The 13,922-nt window shown below is 39.6% G+C and overlaps 1 protein-coding gene and 2 pseudogenes across 1 annotated transcript in view; all 3 read left to right on the top strand.

Annotated features, from left to right (window-relative positions):
* The window catches only part of CSMD1 (CUB and Sushi multiple domains 1), a 2,262,799-nt gene that overhangs the window by 1,688,387 nt on the left and 560,490 nt on the right, over positions 1–13,922 (top strand). The gene's annotated exons all lie outside the window — the stretch shown is intronic.
* On the top strand, positions 170–2,680 carry LOC115868274 (annotated as a pseudogene).
* On the top strand, positions 7,265–7,375 carry LOC115868379 (annotated as a pseudogene).

Here is a 13,922-nt window from a genome sequence, read left to right as displayed (position 1 = left end):
AGTTCACTGTTGGGCTGTTGACTCTGAGGTTGGCAACTCAAACCCATTAGTTGCTCTGGGAGGGTAAAATTTGTTGGGGGAGGGATGTCCACTCGTATACAGATATGCAGTCTCAGAAACCAAACAGTAGCTCTGTCCACTCGGGTTATTATAAGTTAAAAATGGTATAATGGTAGGGGGTATGGTTGGGCTTAGGGTGTGGTGGTGAGTCTTCTCTAGTGTCTATACTTAATATTATGTATGGATGGGTCATATAGTTTAACTAATTCTCAATAGTTAAATCTTTTTTGTTTTCCTCACCCATTATTTTGCTTTTATAAACTGTTCCTTCCTAGATAACTTTCAATGAATACATATTCTTAGTTATTTGATATTCCTTCAGGAAAAATTTTCCAGGAGTAATTGCAGGAGCAAAGGGTATTTTCATTTACATTGTTATGCATTTTAAATTTTTCTTGAAATAGGTTATGTCGATTTACTTGTCCACCACAATATACTAATATCCCAATTTCCTTACGCTCTCACCAAAATGGTATGTGCCAAATGACCTGGCAAAAATGAAATTTCTCTACTTTGTTTTGTATTACTCCACGGAACTTCATAAAAACACAGCTTCCCCTAGTGTGGGGTCAAGAAATCTACATGATTTACATGCTTCTCAGATGAGTTTTATGCACAACTGGACAGCTTATTTTTGAACACTGGATTCCTTGGGTAGCACTGAGAAATTGAAGATGGACTATCTTGTCAGCACCTTGCTACTTGCTATCCCTGTGACCCTGGTGGAAGTCCCTGGACCTCTCTACCTCTTTTTCCATGGCTATAAGACATCTATAATAAACAGTTGTCATCTGTGGAAGGAGTAAAATGAAATAATACCTATGAAGCAGTAGGAGAGCAATAAATGTGACTCACACATAAAGTAGCTTTATTATTTCCATTACACCTAATTTAAGAAAGGATGTCACTAAAGTAAATGAGAGAGCTTTTAAAATAACTGCAAATTTAAAAATATAAATGTAGCCCAGCAATGCTATGTAAAATCCCTCAGGTCACCATTAAAGATCTGAAGTCATATATCTATTTTTTAATGTTATTTGTTGTTAAGAGAGTGCTAGCAAACTATGTATTACGTTGACATTTGCAATATTAGAAACTCCTCTCAATAGCTCAAATGCGGAGAATGAAAACCTAAATAGCCAACTCAATCAGACGGAGGTGCCTTTTGGGAAACATACTGTAGCAGAGACCACTTGGCCATTTAATCAGAGGCTGAAAACCTCTGACATATTTCCTTGGTATCTGAAATTATATAAAAGGAAATGAATAGTTTCTTTGAATAAACACATAAATTTATACCATAAATCAACATATATGTTTTAGTACTTATATGTCACTGTTCTTAGCACGCCCTTCATAATCTAATTGTAGAAATGACAGCTACACAGGGGCCGTTTAAAAACCAGAGAGTGCATAGAATCTTGGAGTTTCATAACATACACTCCAAATTACATGAGTTCAAAACAAAAAAAAAACTCTTTTTGGGAAACTGGTATTTAATGTTTAAGGCCTAATGTGAGAAAAGGTTAATTTGTGGAGAATCGACGCAGAGAATCAATGCCTTAGAGAGGCTGGAAGTTCAAGTCCAGTCAGAGAGAGCTCAGAAGAAAAACGCGACAATGTTCCTGAGAAACTCAGTTATTGAAGATTCCTTTGCGCGAAAGAGGCCATATGTTGGGCTAGAACCCTCTTTTGTGGGCGTGTTCGACAGCAGCAGTCCAAGGAGGACTCGAACCACCTCTGCCAGGCCTTAGGGAATGTGGAGGAGAGCGCCCTGCTGCAAGGCCTGATGCCCCCAGCAAGGGGTGTGTCTGTGAGAAGTACTCCTCCTACGCCAGCAACACCCTGCATGGCAGCCCGATGGTGCAGGAGCTGCGTCTAGTCTGGCTGTCAAGTTCACTGACACAGACCTGGAGCAAATTCAGCACTTTCAACTCCGCGGCCAGCCTGTTCAGAGCCTATGGCACCCATGTGCAGGCACTGATGAAGCAGCAAGTGGCCCTGATGGCCTCGGCTGCCAAAGTGACTACTTGAACCCTAAGACTGCCTTTGTTGCTGCTCAGATGCAGCAGATGGCTGCCCTCAACATGAAAGGCTTGGTGGCCACCCTCCCCCGCGCCCCCCTCAGGTGGCATCACCCCTCCCAGCATCACTGCACCAACCAAGACTAAAGTCCCTCCCCTCATAGGAAATAACAGCTTCACCCACCACCTCCCACAGGCCAATGGGCAGCATGGGGCGGAAACTGTATTTGCCAACAGCCTCCACCACTCCCCCCGAAAGGGCTCCTCCCTGGCACTGCCCTGACAGAGGGCAGGGGCAGGCGTGGAGCTGTCCATCCTGCTGCCCAGGGTCAGATAAACCAGGCGTTTCCTCAGCCACAGCCAATGATTCCGCAACAGGACGGAGAAGGCCAGCACCCTGTGCCCTCCCACTTCCAGGCTTCTCCTGTCAGGGAGCTCCTTGCCCAATAAGCTCCTCCACCGCAGCTTCAAGAGCTTCCACCTCCATCCAGGCCATGAACTTCAGCTTCCAGACTCCAGGTGCAGCTGAAGCAGCCCAAAGGTGGCAATCTTCGACCCATACTGAGCACTGCTGGAGCGACCAGGTCTCACATTAAACAGGCTGCTGAACAGGCTGCATTAAAAAACAAGACATTTCCTATATTCATTTATACATGAGAACTGTTGGCCGACCCCTTTGACATATTAGCCAATATCAATCAAGCTGAAGACGCCAGACACTGTGACTGTCGCATTTCTTCAAGGAGAGTAGAATGTCTATGGAGTTCAGATGGCACATGTTCGGGGCACAACACATCTGTCTGGAAGATGAAGGTGGTGAAGAAGAATGAGAAAACAAAAACAAGCACAGACAAGAGAAAAGGCAACTTGAAAGCAAAATAACAGGAAACCAAAGGGTGAGGCTGAAGGGCGGGGACTGGGAAGACCCGCTGTTGAATGATTCCAGGACTTTTCTTGCCCCGGGGCTCCTGGAGGCAGGCTGGGACAAGAGGTGTGGCAGGGCCTGGTCCCCAGGGTGTCGCCAGGAGGCTGCTACTGAGCATCTGTCATTCCCTTAGCTATTTGGGGACCAAAGGAGCACACTGTTACTGCAGATGTGTGGGCACAGAGGATGAACTTCCTTCTCTCTCTGGGCTGCTCTTGAAACTGCTTAGAGAGATGCTATGAAAAAAGTAATAAAAATAAAATAAAAAACCAAAAATATGAAAAGGGGAAAACAATGCTTCAATGCTTCCAAACCAGTAAGATCCTAGTTCTTTGGCCCTGTGATTACCCTCGGTCAAGCCTGTGGCACTTGCCTATGGTTTTCTGTACTGCATGTCTGCAAGGAATTGTTACAATGAGCAACATTTTAGTGACTGCCTGGGGAAAGCATCAGAAATACAAAACTCAGTAACTGAAGCGTGAGAAAGACAAAGAGGGGATAAAAGGGATTCCCAAGGCAAGGGCATTGTTGTGAAAGGTCTGTAAATATTTCTACCCTTTTCCCCTTCTTAAATCCATAATAGTTATACATAATTTTAAAAAGGAGAAAACAAGTTTAAAAATACCTATATAATAGAAGAAAATTTAAAAAATAAATAAAAGAGTGGCATCCTATGGAAGTTAGGGTGACTGCTAAAATCCTAGATGTTGTAGGACTGTACTTTTGACTGAGCATCAATCTCTTCTCCCTGGGAATGTTGTCCGACCCCTTTGTTCCCTAGGCCAGGCTGAACTCGCCACAGAAATGCAGGCTCCTGGCTGCCCATTGGCAGTGAAGGGCCATAACCCAGACTCCTCCTCCGCCATCACCTCTGCTGCTGCCTAGCCTGCTGCCCTGGCCTCTGCGCGCTGACTCCCGCAAGCCCTTGCCATCTCCCATTTCATTTGCTTTCCATGCTGCTGGCTCTGTAGACTTCCTGGGCAATGGAGACCTAGGAACTTTCTTCTCAAAACGACACACTTACGTATGAAAACCTGAGAGAGTAACAGACAGAGAGGAATATTTGAAGAGTTTCTGAAATTGTTTACAAAGAATTTTGAAAAAGATCTTTAAATGATGCTGCCTCTTTTGTTGTAAATGAATTGGCATATTTTGTAGGACTTTTAATTCTGTAATGCTAGAGAAAAAAAATCAATGAAAACTAATTAAAGCAAAACATTTATATTTGGTAAATGAGTTTAGAGCAGTTACTGAAAATAGTATTTACTTAAAAGAAACTCAGAATCAGGAAAAGAAAAACTGAATTATTAAGAACAGATCATTTTAAAGTAGGACATATTTGTGATGTTATTTGCACCATTAGGAAGAGTTGCTTTGCTACTCCGCCTTTATGCCTGCACACTGATGGCCCAGTCACTTGGGGGCGGAGAGGTTCAGGGAAACCCTCCCCAACTTTTTTTTATCACTTTAGAAGGATTAACCTTGGGCTCCACGCAGGCCTCCTGTTTTACTTTTCTTTCCAACGATTGTGTTGGTTCACGGTGATTGGTTTTGTTGTTTTTAAATTTAAATGGTTTTTAAATTTCTTTTCTATTGCCTGCCCCTTTTAGGATGTCCAGATTTTTTGTTTTGATTTGTTTGTAAGCAGCTGCCTTTCAGTACAACTACTCCCTAAAACTCTTTGTAACCTTCTGTAACTATTAGATGACACTTTCTCCAGGTTAGCCCTAAAAAAAGTACATGTAAAACAAACAGCCTCTTTGCCACTTAGTTCTCTTCTCAAACATTTGGGACCACTATGAGTGGGAACTAGGAATTGATTCAAAACCAAATATTTATTTTGTTGCTTGTTTGTTATGGAGTTTTAAAAAATGAGATGCTAAAGAAATAAAGAGGAATTCTAATTAGATCTTGATTATTAACATAAATTTGCAAGTTTAGATAATTGAATACTCAATCTAATGATGGTTTTAAATTTTTTAATTTTAGTAGATGCGTTTTTATTTTCTTACCTCTCCTGGTGAGAGAAAGACATGGAAACAGTAGGGGACTCCTTTAAAAATGCCACCATCCCAAGGGATGGGTAAATTTTTCAGGTTATTGTTATAGAATGGCAGCCATTAAAAACAATACTTAACAAATCTCATTCAAAAACACATATGGATGTTGCTGCGGTGAGATGCTGTGGAGTCAGCTGTGACTCACTGTGACCCTCTGTGTAACAGAGAGAAACGCTGCCGGCTCCTGTGCCATCCTCACAATTGTCTGTCTGAGCACGTTTTGGCAGCCGTTGTGTGAATACATCTTATCAAGGGTCTTCATGTGTTACTCTCCCCCTATGCTGTACCGAGCGAGATGGCCTTCTCTGGGCACTGTTCTCTCCTTATAACATGTCCAAAGTACATGAGATCAAGCCTTGCCATCTTTGCTTCTAAGGAGCATTCTATTTGTATTTAATATATATATATATATTGATAATTTTCTCAAATTTAATTTGCAGGAGAACTGTATTAGGAGATATCCCTTTATAAGATGCCCTTCTGCCTTTTATAATTGTTAGAGAAATTGCTGGAGAAATTGCATCAATATCAGAATGTCCAGAAAACTACAAACACAAGTTATAATTTTAAAAAATGTTTAGTCTTTGCCAGGCTAGATTAATGCAGTAACAGGTAAGGAAATGAATGTTAATCCTTTTTTCTCTTATGAACTGTTAATCCATTATTGCTTATTCTGTTACCAGGATTGGAGGAAAGCTCATTGTCAATTTTTGATAAGACCCAGAAATTTTCAGGTACAAACCCAACCTTGCTTACTGAGAGTGAAAAAAAACTTGATGCACTTGATGAAAACCATACTGTAAACTGCTCTGTCCTTCTGGATGCCACCCTTGCTCTTGTCATGATTGTGCCCAGCCCCTCCTTGCTGTTGTGTGCTGGTCCGGAGCTACAGGGCAGGAGTCTCCGTTTAATAAATGACTTCTGAATTGACATAAAGTAAAAATAGACTTAAATAATTGCTATAAACTAGAGGAAAGTTATATTTCTCATCATTGTTACATTGCACCCTGACTGGCTCATCTCTTCCCCGAGACGCCTCTGCAAGGGGATCTCCAGTTGTCTACTAACGGGCTTTGGGTCTCCACTCTACACTCTACACTCCCCCCATCATTCACTATTTTTTGTTCTGATGATGCCTTATAACTGATCCCTTCGACACCTCGTGGTTGCATAGGCTGGTGTGCTTCTTCCATGTGGGATTTGTTGCTTCTGAGCTTGATGGCCGCTTGATTACCTTCAAGCCTTTAAGACCCCAGACGCTATACTTTTTGATAGCCAGGCACCATCAGCTTTCTTCACCACATTTGCTTATGCACCCATTTGTCTTCAGTGATCCGTTCGACACCTCGAGATCACACAGGCTAATATGTTGTTCCATGTGGGCTTTGTTGCTTCTGAGCTAGATGGCCACTTGTTTACCTTCAAGCTTTTAAGACTCCAAACGCTATATCTTTTGATAGCCGGGCACCATAAGCTGTCTTCGCCACATTTGCTTATTTATCTGCTTTGTCTTCAGTGATTGTGTCGGGAGGTGAGCATCATAGAATGCCAATTTAATAGAAGAAAGTATTCTTCCATTGAGGGAGTACTTGAGTGGAGGCCCAATGTCCTTCTGCTACCTTAATACTAAACCTATAAATATAGGCTCATAGATCTATTTCCTCATCCTCATATAAATATATTTGCATATGTACATGTCTTTATCTAGACCTCTATAAATGCCCTTTTCCTCCCAGCTCTTTCCTCTATTTCCCTTGACTTTCCTCCTGTCCCACTATCATGCTCAGTCCCCACCAGAGTTTCAGCACTTCCTGTTTGTTGCATTCCCCTTGATAATGCCCTACCAGGCCTCCCACACCCACCTCCACACCAATTTGGATCGCTTGTGATTCCCTTGTCCCTGGGTTTGTTAACACCTCTTTCCTTCCCCCTACCTCCCCCTCTCCCATGTCCCCCCGGAACTGTCAGTCCCATTGTTTTCTCCTCCAGATTGTTCATCCAGCCTGTCCTATCAAAAAAGGCCTGAGACAACAACATGCACAAAAACAAGACAGATCAAGACCAAGCAACAATGTACAACAAAATAGCAACAACATCAAGCCACTGACTTTAAATCAGAAAAGATGTGCATCAAGGCTCTGTGTCTTTTCACCATACTAACTCAATCTGTGTGGTGAGAAAATTATCTGAAAAAAAAAAAGGGCTTCTGTTGTTAAGTGGCACACATGTGGAATCGACATCAAGAGATTTTAGAAGCGTAATTTTTGTTATCTGGGCTGCTAGTGATCGTTGGTCCTGGTGCCCTAAATAAAAAGAAAGAAAATTATCTGAAAAGCTGGAAGTTGGATTATATGGCAAAGAATTCAGTTATCAGGTTTGGAGGAAAGCTTATTATCAATTTTTGTTATGAATCAGAAATTCTCAGGTGCAACCTTGCTTACTTATAGAAAAACTTGAAGAACTTGAAGATGAAAATCATACTGTAGTCATCAGTATGGATTGCAACTCAATGTAAAGAAAACCAAAATCCTCACAATTGGACCAGTTGACAATATTATAATAAATGGAGAAAATTTTGAATCATCAAGGACTTCATCTTATTTGGATTCACAGTCAATGTTCACAAAAGCAGCCATCAAGAAGTCAAAGGATGTATGTATTCATCTCATGTACTGTGGACATCTTACGAGTGATCCCTGGACAAGGACATCATGCTGGGTAAAGTAGAAGATCACCAATCAAGAGGAAGACGCTCGATGAGATGGATTCCACAGTGTCCAAGCAATGAGCAGCAGTAGAACAACAATTGTGATAAGGGGGAAAGAACAGACAGTGTCTTATTTTTTGGTGCATGGGTTAGCTTTCAAGTGTAGCTGACACACGGATCCTGAACAACCACACCATTGTTGTGGAGTTTCATATAATCAATATTTTATATCTATAAACAACTATGAAGATACAAATAGACATAGAAATCATAGCACTATACCTTTATTATAAATCATACAATAGGAAGCATTTTATCTTCTTGGCATATTTATCTGTAGCTTATAGCTAATGTGGTAGTTACTAATATACTTGACATAAAGCAAGAAATGAAGAGAAATTTTGAACACATACAAGAGGACAAAATAAACTTTTAATGTAAGCATTTATTTTAGTTTTGCATAAAATACCATTTAACGTTATGTTTTGAGTGTATTGTGCATTTTTATAATAATTGACCTAAAAAATAAGTGATACATCTTTAATAGGTTGCAAGGAATTTAAATATATATCTTTGGATCTACAGTAAATGTATGCTTATATACCTATTTTAAAATATTGATCTGTTATAATATCAAAATGTTGATAATGTTTTATAATCAAAACTGTATATAACAGCATATTCTAACAGTTGTAGATATGGTTCAAATGAGGTTTTTAAGATAGATAAAATCTCAAGGTATTAAGAATAAATCCAATGAGATTCTTTTGAGACTTGTCACAGTTTAAAGGAACTCTTCAAAAGTATATATCATTAGAATGAGTTCCCTGGCTCTACAAACTTCCCACTCTATGGCCCAGACGTTCTCAGGTACAAGATACCTTTGTAACATTGTATCATGTTCATGTGAACCTTATCTAAAATTTTTATTAACTGATTGCATCATTCTATGTGGATAAACATAAGAAATTTAATTGATTGCATATCAAGTTTTCCAGCTGTTTTGATTGGTTGCGAATCTCACTGTGACTACACTTTACCCATTTATGGACACTGGTTCTAAAATATGCCTTGAATTTATGTCAGTGAGGAATCAGTCACTGTTGTCTGAATTGAGGAGTCGGTTCATTTGGATAACAAGCCATTTCTGAATAACTGTTTATAAAAACTTAAATCCCCATTTGAATAATGACCGATCCAAATGATTTAGTATCGCGTTATCATGCAAAAGGGGTCCTTTCAAGTCACCATGAGTCGTGTATCATGGCACAGTGCCAACTCTACAATATCATATATTGGAAAGGAATAAGACTATTGGTTAACAGTAGGGATTTGGGAGAGCAACAAACCCTGTGCATCAATTAGAGAAGGCAAGAGAGTCCTTATCTTTGTCACCATTTGGGTAGGTGTCAAAGAAATAGGGCCTCTCTGGAAACAGTGTACAGCCTGAGTGCTTTGCTTTGAAAACCCTGCCAATGGGGAAATAGAGTACTTGACACCAGCATTTTAGTTTACAGATTCCACCTATTATACAGGTATTGGTGGAAGTTGACTCACCCAGGAAATCTGGGGAACCCATGGAGAGTCGTCTATACATGCAATCCTTTCTACTGGTCCAAAGGGGATTTTTGTTCAAGCATAACCTAACCTAACCTAACATAACCTAACATAACATAACCTAACCTAACATAACATAACAACAACAACTCCAAACACGACGTTTGGAGTAGGGTGAAGTTGAGGTCTTGCTTCAGCTAATTTTGGATCCAGACAACCTGAAGGACAGCCCAAGGAATTTTCCAGCGGCTCTGTTGGTTGTTGACCACAAGTATCTTTGCTCATTGTTTCTGTTTTCTCCAAGGAGTCCAGAAATGCACACCTTTCTTTATTCATTGTCACACTGAAGAGTTTAGCATCTCTTCTCCACTATTCATCAGTCAAAGGTACTTTAAGTTTTCATTGTGTGTTTTTGACATCAAACTAACCTCAAATGAAAAGTTACTCATTTACTGGGGATAAATACATTTTAATATGAATAAGTGGCATTCATATTTAGAGTACAAGAGCCTTAACTCAATATTTTATGTCATTCAACCTCAAGGAATTGTCATAAGTAAAAATAAAATAGTAAATGATCAATAGTATTTTAAAAGGTCAAAAGTACACTGTGAACAGAAGATACTATTTTTCTATCGTTAAGATATAAAACCAGCAGAATTTTACAGTATTCAGACATAGGTACTAGCAAAGGAAGAGGGGACATTTAACTGTTATTCTCTGGTATGTGCCTGTATTGTATCAGAACAGAGTTGTGATAAATAGTTGAAGATAAGGAGAGAATCAACTTATGGTATTTAGATAATTGGTTGCCTAACTGATGTTTGAACCTAGGGCTCCTATAGAATTCTAAAGAAAGAAACCTATATTTGGAATCAATTATTTCTATTTTAGTCACTGGCTTTGTTACTCACTTTAAAAAGGATTTCCTTCAGCACAGTATTCGGTTGTTCATGAGAGACAGTGCTTTAAGATCAAAAGACACACTGATATAAATTGCAATTACCATGCCATGAGGATCTAGATATTTGACACTAAAACATGCACAAATTCAATAAAAGATAATTATAAGTGACTAAACCAGTCTATGATATCAAGGTGGCATTTGCTAGCTTCCTTATGGTCTTACTGCAAAGTCAGTCTTTCGAATGATGTTTTTGTTTCCGCCCTAGTTATATATTCCTCCTTGGAGTTCTGTGGTCATATGTACAATAGTCGCTTATGTTGTCTCCAAGAAGAGTGATTTCTTTGTAAATGTGTGATTAAAATTAAATGTTCCCCTCATCTTTTCATGCAGATTTCTCTCTCTCTCCCTAACAAGCACACACACACGTATATAATCGTTTTATATGCTCTTTAAATTGAACATTTTATTAAGCTAATTGAAAATTATACTGCATGTTTTCAAAGCATGAAAAGTGTGTGACAGGGTTGTCTCCTCTCACTACACATCAGTCTCTATCCTGAGCAAGTAATCAGAGAAGCTGGATTCTATGAGGAATAGTTCAGCATCAGGGTGGGAGGAAGCTTTATTAGCAGCCTGCAATATTCAGACGGCACAAACGTGCTTGCTGGAAATGAGGAAGGCTTGAAACACTTGCTGATGAAGACCAAAACAGCCTTTGGTGTGGATTACAACTTAATGTAAAGACCAAAAGCCTCACGAGAAGACCAATAGAGAACATTATGATAAACGAAGAAAAGACTGAAGTTGTCAAGGATTTGTCTTACTTCGATCCACAATCAATGCACACAGAAACCAAAGGCAGGAGAGCAAAGGACCTGTTTCACAGGGTAACTTTGCACAGGCCCTCTTAAGAACACTGACGGCAAGGATGCTACTGTGAGGACTGCATTGTGCCTGTCCCAAGCCACAGTCTTCTCCCTTGCCTCCTATGCATGTGAAAGTTGTACATTGAATAAGGAAGATAGGAGAAGAGTCCTTGCATCTGAATTGTGGTACTAGGGAAGAATATTGAGAGAACCATGGACTGCCGGAAGGACAAACCAATCTGTCTTGGAACAAATATGGCCAGAGTGCTCTTTCAAGGGAAAGATGGTGGAACGTACATCCTTTAAATATGCTGTTAGGAGAGAGCAGTCCTCGGAGAAGGAAAGAATGCTTTGACAGCCCAGGACAAGACAGGATTTCATTCTGTTGTGCATAAGGTCACTATGGGTCAGAACCACCTAGATGGCAGCTAACAACAACAACTGCAGATTCTTATGCCGTTATAATTGTTGTCAATGAGCAAAAAAAACCAGTGTGCCTGAAATGAAGAAAGCTTTTACTGATAGGCAAATCCCTTTGTAAATCTGGATCACAAGGCCCAAAGGATTCTGTACTAAATGATAAGAGGCGATGAGACAGTACAAAGAGTTTACTAAGAAATATAAGGAAGTGCAATAAAAATTCAGTGATTGGCTGATATTTATTTAATGGTTACAAGATTGGATGAAGTCCATCCAAATGACTGACAGGAGATTATATATATTTCAAAAGTTATCTTTTAAAGCTGCAAATTAATTATTACATTTTGTATATCTAACTCCCAAACAACCATGAGACCTTCTTTGCTTGACCAAAGCAAGAACATATGAAACACTGAGATTTACCTTGACAAGGCCTTTGTTCTGAGCATTGTCAGGACCCGTTTTCTGAAGAAGGTGTATGTTTAATCAAGCAAAATCATATTCATCTTTAACATTATTTATCATGTAATTTCCTCTGGTTACACTAGAGAGCTCTAGGAATGACAGACTACTTTCCTGATGCTGAGATTACTTTTGATTCACAATAGAGCTTTGGCTTCAGACCTTAACATAGCAACAATCTTAAATTAACATCATTAACTTGAGTTTACTAATTAAGTTAATTAATTGTGTTCAGGAGCTCTTAATTTAATTTGGGGCGGTCCTATTCATCAACCTCTCTTCTACTTTGCCCTTACTCCTTCACTGGTTAACGCTTCCCAAATACGTAGGAAAATAGCAAACACATAGACACACAAAAGAAATGCTCACTCTTTGCAATCAGATTGATCCAAGCTCATAGCAACCCTGTGGGCCAGAACAGAAGTACCCGCAGGCCTTCCGTGACTGTGATTTCACCTGCTTCTCCTGCTGCTGGGTTCCAGCGGTTGACCTACTGCTTGGCAGCCTAAGTGCTTAAACATTGTGCCACCAGAGCTCCGGGGGAAAAAAATAAATGGAATGCTTCATGAATCAGCATGTCCCTGTGGAAGGATAAACGGTGACAATTTCACAACCAATACAATTCCTTTATGTTAATCACATGCCCCCAGTTTTACTTATGTTCATTTTTATGTGAACTCTGTGTGTATGAAGTTCTACACACTCTATAGCCCACTTGAGTTTATATATCCTGCAACACAATCCTGGGCAGAATCTTTCCAGTATCAAAGGGTCCCTGGTGTCTTTTGTAATCATGTCTAGCCCCCCACTTCAGTCCTACCCATCTCTAACCTACATCTGTTCTCCAGCTAAATCATTCTGTCTGTAAAGGGAATGAGGCAATGTATAAATTTTGGTGGTTAACTTTTGTTTTTAAACCACATGCGTCAATACCTCACTTCTGTCATTGAGTAGAATTTCATGATTAGTCATTCATCTATTAGAAAACATGTGGGTTGTTTCCAGCTGTGAGTATTTAGAAGCTACTACAAATACCTTTGTATGGTTTGAGGGGGTGAGAGTGTTCATGTTTATGTAAATGTGGGCAGGGCAAATGATGTCATTGATTAATTGCATATTTAATTTTTTAAGAAACTACCACGCTGCTTTCCCAAGTGGCTGTCATCTTTTATGTCCCTAACATCATTAAATAAGTTACCCACATGCTCCACTTCCTTGCAAGTATCTAATGTAGTCAATGTCGGCACTTTTCTTTGTTTGCTCTTCAGTTCGGTGGTGTGCACTGCAGTTTAATTTGCCTTTCCCTAAGGGTGAGCCCTTTTTATCTTTGTCTGCTTATTGGCGGCTTGTATATTCCCTTTGGTGGACTTTTGTTCCTGATTTTTTCAATCTTCTAAATCAAATTTTTTTTTGGTTTAGTTCTCAGATTTTTTTATCTACACTATATACTGGTCCTTTGAGTATTTGGGTAGAAGATTTATTTTTCAATTTACTGCTTATTATTTCATCCTATTTATATGGACTCTCACAGAGTAAAAGTTCTGTTTGCTAAAATCCAGTTTACCAACTTTTATGATTTATTGTCTTAATGTTACATCTAGGAACTCTGTCTAGTCCTCTATCCTGATGATTTCTTCCTCTGTGATGTGTTTATGATTTGCTGTTTTATGTTTTATACTTAAGTATAACGTCCATTTTTTGGACATGCTATGAGCCTCACTGTCTCCCTTAGACAGACAGGGTTCATTGTGCGATATGCTTGTTCATTTGGTCCAGCTGAGTTTCTTGAACACGTGATCCTTTTTGTTTCATCACTTTGCATTCAAGTGCTTTCAATGGACTTGCGTTGCTTCCGTACTGTTGTTAAATATGTTGAGCATATTTGTATGTGTCTGGCTCTGAGGTCTCTAGTCTGTTTTGCGGATTGATATGAT

Source organism: Echinops telfairi, unplaced genomic scaffold (genome assembly GCF_000313985.2).
Source record: "Echinops telfairi isolate 266 unplaced genomic scaffold, ASM31398v2 ScPeMD7_9;HRSCAF=40, whole genome shotgun sequence".
NCBI lineage: Eukaryota > Metazoa > Chordata > Mammalia > Afrosoricida > Tenrecidae > Echinops > Echinops telfairi.
Note: the sequence above shows the minus strand (reverse complement) of the source record. Positions and strands in the feature narration are given on the sequence as shown.